Source organism: Pristiophorus japonicus, unplaced genomic scaffold, assembly GCF_044704955.1.
Source record: "Pristiophorus japonicus isolate sPriJap1 unplaced genomic scaffold, sPriJap1.hap1 HAP1_SCAFFOLD_340, whole genome shotgun sequence".
Lineage (NCBI taxonomy): Eukaryota > Metazoa > Chordata > Chondrichthyes > Pristiophoridae > Pristiophorus > Pristiophorus japonicus.
In genome coordinates this window covers 567,405-574,427 of record NW_027253216.1, presented here as the reverse complement: position 1 = coordinate 574,427, position 7,023 = coordinate 567,405, and positions in this window count along the sequence as shown.

The following is a 7,023-nucleotide window of genomic DNA, read 5'->3' as shown; positions in this document are numbered from 1 at the left end:
AGTATTAATATCAGAGTCTCAGTGTTAATATCACAGTCTCCAGTATCAGTATCTCAGTCTCAGTATTAATATCAGAGTCCCATTATTAATATCGAAGTCTGCAGTGTTAATATCACAGTCTCAGTATTAAATATCCGAGTCACATTATTAATATCAGAGTCTCAGTATTAATATCACAGTCTCATTATTAATATCACAGTCCCCAGTATTAATATCAGTCTCAGAATTAATATCATGTCCCAGTATTAATATCACAGTCTCAGTATTAATATCACAGTCTCAGTATTAATATCAGAGTCTCAGTATTAATATCACAGTCTCAGTATTAATATCAGAGTCTCAGTATTAATATCACAATCTCAGTATAAATATCAGAGTCTCAATATTAATATCAGAGTCTCATTATTAATAACACAGTTCCAGTATTAAATATCCACGTCTCAGTATTAATATCACAGTCTCAGTATTAATATCAGAGTTTCAGTATTAATATCACAGTCTCCAGGATTAATATCACAGTCTAAGTATTAATATCAGAGTCCCATTATTAATATCGCAGACTCCAGTGTTAATATCACAGTCTCAGTATTAAATATCCGAGTCGCAACATTAATATCAGAGTCTCAGTATTAATATCCCAGTCTCAGTATTAATATCAGAGTCTCAGTATTAATATCACAGTCTCCAGTGTTAATATCAGTCTCAGAATTAATATCAGAGTCTCCAGTATTAAATATCCAAGTCCCAGTATTAATATCACAGTCTCAGTATTAATATCAGAGTCTCAGTATTAATATCACAGTCTCAGTATTAATATCACAGTCTCAGTATTAATATCACAATCTCAGTATAAATATCAGATCTCAATATTAATATCAGAGTCTCATTATTAATAACACAGTCTCAGTATCAATATCAGAGTCTCAGTATTAATATCAGTGTCTCAATATTAATATCAAAGTCTCAATATTAATATCAGAGTCTCAGTATTTATATCACAGTCTCAGTATTAAATATCCCAGGCTCAGTATTAATATCAGAGTCTCTGTATTAATATCACAGTCTCAGTATTAATATCAGAGTCCCCAGTATTAATATCACAGTCTCAATATTAATATCACAGTCTCAGTATTAATATCAGAGCTTCAGTATTAATATCAGTGTCTCAGTATTAATATCACAGTCTCAGTATTAAATATCCAAGTCTCAGTATTAATATCACAGTCTCAGTATTAATATCAGAGTTTCAGTATTAATATCACAGTCTCAGTATTAATATCAGAGTCTCAGTGTTAATATCACAGTCTCCAGTATCAGTATCTCAGTCTCAGTATTAATATCAGAGTCCCATTATTAATATCGAAGTCTGCAGTGTTAATATCACAGTCTCAGTATTAAATATCCGAGTCACATTATTAATATCAGAGTCTCAGTATTAATATCACAGTCTCATTATTAATATCACAGTCCCCAGTATTAATATCAGTCTCAGAATTAATATCATGTCCCAGTATTAATATCACAGTCTCAGTATTAATATCACAGTCTCAGTATTAATATCAGAGCTTCAGGATTAATATCACAGTCTCAGGATTAATATCATAGTCTCAGTATTAATATCAGTTTCTCAGTATTAATATCAGAGTCTCAATATTAATATCAGGGTCTCAGTATTAATATCACAGTCTCAGTATTAATATCTGAATCTTAGTATTAATATCACAGTCTCAGTGTTAATATAAGAGCCTCAGTATTAATATCAGAGTCTCAGTTTTATTATAACAGTCGCAGTATTAATATCACAGTCTCAGTATTGATCTCAGAGTCCCAGTGTTAATATTACAATCTCAGTAATAATATCTGAATCTCAGTATTAATATCACTGTCCTCAGGATTAATATCAGAGTCTCAGTGTTAATATCACAGTCTCTAGTATCAGTAACTCAGTCTCAGTATTAATATCAGAGTCTCAGTATTAATATCACAGTTTCAGTATTAATATCAGAGTCTCAATATTAATATCAGAGTCTCAGTATTAATATCACAGTCTCCAGTATTAATATCACAGTCTTAGGATTAATATCAGAGTCTCAGTGTTAATATCACAGTCTCCAGTATTAATATCACAGTCCCAGTATTAATATCAGAGTCTCAGTATTAATATCACAGTCTCAGTATTAATATCAGAATCTCACTATTAATATCAGAGTCTCAGTATTAATATCACAGTCTCAGTATTAATATCAGAGTCTCAGTATTAATATCACAATCTCAGTATTAATATCAGAGTCACAATATTAATATCAGAGTCTCAGTATTAATATCACAGTCTCAGTATTAATATCCGGGTCTCAGGTTAATATCAGAGTCTCAGTGTTAATATCACAGTCTCCAGTATTAATATCACAGTCCCAGTATTAATATCAGAGTCTCAGTATTAATATCAGAATCTCACTATTAATATCAGAGTCTCAGTATTAATATCACAGTCTCAGTATTAATATCAGAGTCTCAGTATTAATATCACAATCTCAGTATTAATATCAGAGTCTCAATATTAATATCAGATTCTCAGTATTAATATCACAGTCTCAGTATTAATATCCGAGTCTCAGTATTAATATCAGAATCTCAGTATTAATATCAGAGTCTCAATATTAATATCAGAGTTTCAGTATTAATATCACAGTCTCAGTATTAATATCAGAATCTCAGTATTAATATTACAGTCTCAGTATTATTATCCGAGTCTCAGTATTAATATCAGAGCTTCATGATTACTATCACAGTCTCAGTATGAATATCAGAGTTTCAGTATTAATATCAGTGTCTCAATATTAATATCAGAGTCTCAATATTAATATCACTGTCTCCAGGATTAATATCAGTCTCAGAATTAATATCAGAGTCCCAGCACTAATATCACAGTCTCCAGTATTAATATCACAGTCTCAGTATGACTATCACAGATTCCAGTATTAATATCAGTCTCAAAATTAATATCAGAGTCTCAGTATTAATGTCAAAGTCTCCAGTATTAATACCAGTCTCAGTATTAATATCAGAGTCCCAGTATTAATATCACAGTCTCCAGTATTAATATCACAGTATCAGTGTTAATATCACAGTCTCAGTATTAGTATCTCATTCTCAGTATTAATATCAGAATCTCAATATTAACCTCACAGTCTCAGTATTAATATCAGTCTCCAGTATTAATATCAGAGTCTCAGTATTAATATCACAGTCTCAGTATTAATAGCAGAGTCCCAGTATTAATATCAGAGTCCCAGTATTAATATCACAGTCTCAGTATTAATATCCGAGTCTCAGTATTAATATCAGAGTCTCAGTATTAATATTACAGTCTCAGTATTAATATTAGCGTTTCAGGATTAATATCACAGTCTCAGTATTAATATCAGAGTCTCAGTATTAATATCACTGTCTCTAGTATTAATATCAGTCTCAGAATTAATATCAGAGTCCCAGTATTAATATCAGTCTCAGAATTAATATCAGAGTACCATTATTAATATCACAGTCTCCAGTATTAATATCACAGTCTCAGTATTACTATCACAGATTCCAGTATTTATATCAGTCTCAAAATTAATATCAGAGTCTCAGTATTAATATCACAGTCCCAGTATTAATATCAGAGTCTCAGTATTAATATCACCATCTCCAGTATTAATATCACTAGTCTCAGTATTAATGTTAAAGTCTCAGTCTTAATATCCGAGTCTCAGAATTAATGTCAGAGTCTCAGTATTAATATTACAGTATCAGTATTAATATCAGAGTTACAGGATTAATATCACAGTCTCAGTATTAATATCACAGTCTCAGTATTAATATTACAGTCTCAGTATTAATATCAGAGTTACAGGATTAATATCATAGTCTCAGTATTAATATCAGAGTCTCAGTATCAATATCACAGTCTCAGTATTAATATCCGAGTCTCAGTATTAATATCAGAGACTCAGTATTAATATCACAGTCTCCAGTATTAATATCACAGTCCTAGTATTAATATCACTAGTCTCAGTATTAATGTTAAAGTCTCAGACTTAATATCAGAGTCTCAGAATTAACGTCAGAGTCTCAGTATTAATATTACAGTCTCAGTATTAATATCAGAGTTACAGGATTAATATCACAGTCTCAGTATTAATATCAGAGTCTCAGTATTAATATCACAGTCTCAGTATTAATATTCAAGTCTCAGTATTATTATCAGAGTCTCAGTATTAATATTACAGTCTCAGTATTAATATCAGAATCTCATTATTAATATTACAGTCTCAGTATTAATATCACAGTCTCAGTATTAATATTACAGTCTCAGTATTAATATCAGAGTTACAGGATTAATATCATAGTCTCAGTATTAATATCAGAGTCTCAGTATTAATATCACAGTCTCAGTATTAATATCCGAGTCTCAGTATTAATATTACAGTCTCAGTATTAATATCAGAGTTACAGGATTAATATCACAGTCTCAGTATTAATATCAGTCTCAGTATTAATATCACAGTCTCAGTATTAATATTACAGTCTCAGTATTAATATCAGAGTTACAGGATTAATATCACAGTCTCAGTATTAATATCAGAGTCTCAGTATTAATATCACAGTCTCAGTATTAATATCATAGTCTCAGTATTAATATCAGAGTTACAGGATTAATATCACAGTCTCAGTATTAATATCAGAGTCTCAGTATTAATATCACAGTCTCAGTATTAATATCAGAGTCTCAATGTTAATATCAGAGTCTCAGTATTAATATCACTGTCTCCAGTATTAATATCACAGCCTCAGGATTAATATCACAGTCTCAGTATTAATATCAGAGTCTCAGTATTAATATCACTGTCTCCAGTATTAATATCAGTCTCAGAATTAATATCAGAGTCCCAGTATTAATATCACAGTCTGCAGTATTAATAACAGAGTCCCATTATTAATATCACAGTCGCCGGTGTTAATATCACAGTCTCAGTACTATATATCCAAGTCTCAGTATTAATATCACAGTCTCAGTATTAATATCAGAGTCTCAATATTAATATCACAGTCTCTAGTATTAATATCAGTCTCAGAATTAATATCAGAGTCCCAGCACTAATATCACAGTCTCCAGTATTAATATCACAGTCTCAGTATTACTATCACAGATTCCAGTATATATATCACTCTCAGTATTAATATCAGAGTCTCAATATTAACCTCACAGTCTCAGTATTAATAGCAGAGTCTCAGTATTAATATCAGAGTCCCAGTGTTAATATCACAGTCTCAGTATTAATATCAGTGTCTCAGTATTAATATCAGAGTCTCAGTATTAATATCCGAGTCTCAGTATTAATATCAGAGTCTCAGTATTAATATTACAGTCTCAGTATTAATATTAGAATTTCAGGATTAATATCACAGTCTCAGTATTAATATCAGAGTCTCATTATTAATATCACTGTCTCCAGTATTAATATCAGTCTCAGAATTAATATCAGAGTCCCATTATTAATATCACAGTCTCCAGTATTAATATCACAGTCTCACTATTACTATCACAGATTCCAGTATTTATATCACTCTCAGTATTAATATCAGAGTCCCAGTATTAATATCACAGTCTCCAGTATTAATATCACAGTATCAGTGTTAATATCACAGTCTCATTATTAGTATCTCATTCTCAGTATTAAAATCAGAGTCTCAATATTAACCTCACAGTCTCAGTATTAATATCAGTCTCCAGTGTTAATATCAGAGTCTCAGTATTAATATCACAGTCTCATTATTAATATCAGAGTCTCAGTATTAATGTCAAAGTCTCCAGTATTAATATCAGTCTCAGTATTAATATCAGAGTCCCAGTATTAATATCACAGTCTCCAGTATTAATATCACAGTATCAGTGTTAATATCACAGTCTCAGTATTAGTAGCTCATTCTCAGTATTAATATCAGAGTCTCAATATTAACCTCACAGTCTCAGTATTAATATCAGTCTCCAGTGTAAATATCAGAGTCTCAGTATTAATATCACAGTCTCATTATTAATATCAGAGTCTCAGGATTAATATCAGTCTCCAGTATTAATACCAGAGAGTCAGTATTAATATAAGAATCTCAGTATTAATATCACAGTCTCAGTATTAACATCAGAGCCTCAGTATTAATATCACAATCTCAGTATTAATATCACAGTCTCAGTATTAATAGCAGAGTCTCAGTATTAATATCAGAGTCCCAGTGTTAATATCACAGTCTCAGTATTAATATCAGTGTCTCAGTATTAATATTACAGTCTCAGTATTAATATTAGAATTTCAGGATTAATATCACAGTCTCAGTATTAATATCAGAGTCTCATTATTAATATCACTGTCTCCAGTATTAATATCAGTCTCAGAATTAATATCAGAGTCCCAGTATTAATATCAGTCTCAGAATTAATATCAGAGTCCCATTATTAATATCACAGTCTCCAGTATTAATATCACAGTCTCAGTATTACTATCACAGATTCCAGTATTTATATCACTCTCAGTATTAATATCAGAGTCCCAGTATTAATATCACAGTCTCCAGTATTAATATCACAGTATCAGTGTTAATATCACAGTGTCATTATTAGTATCTCATTTTCAGTATTAATATCAGAGTCTCAATATTAACCTCACAGTCTCAGTATTAATATCAGTCTCCAGTGTTAATATCAGAGTCTCAGTATTAATATCACAGTCTCATTATTAATATCAGAGTCTCAGTATTAATGTCAAAGTCTCCAGTATTAATATCAGTCTCAGTATTAATATCAGAGTCCCAGTATTAATATCACAGTCTCCAGTATTAATATCACAGTATCAGTGTTAATATCACAGTCTCAGTATTAGTATCTCATTCTCAGTATTAATATCAGAGTCTCAATATTAACCTCACAGTCTCAGTATTAATATCAGTCTCCAGTGTTAATATCAGAGCCTCAGTATTAATATCACAGTC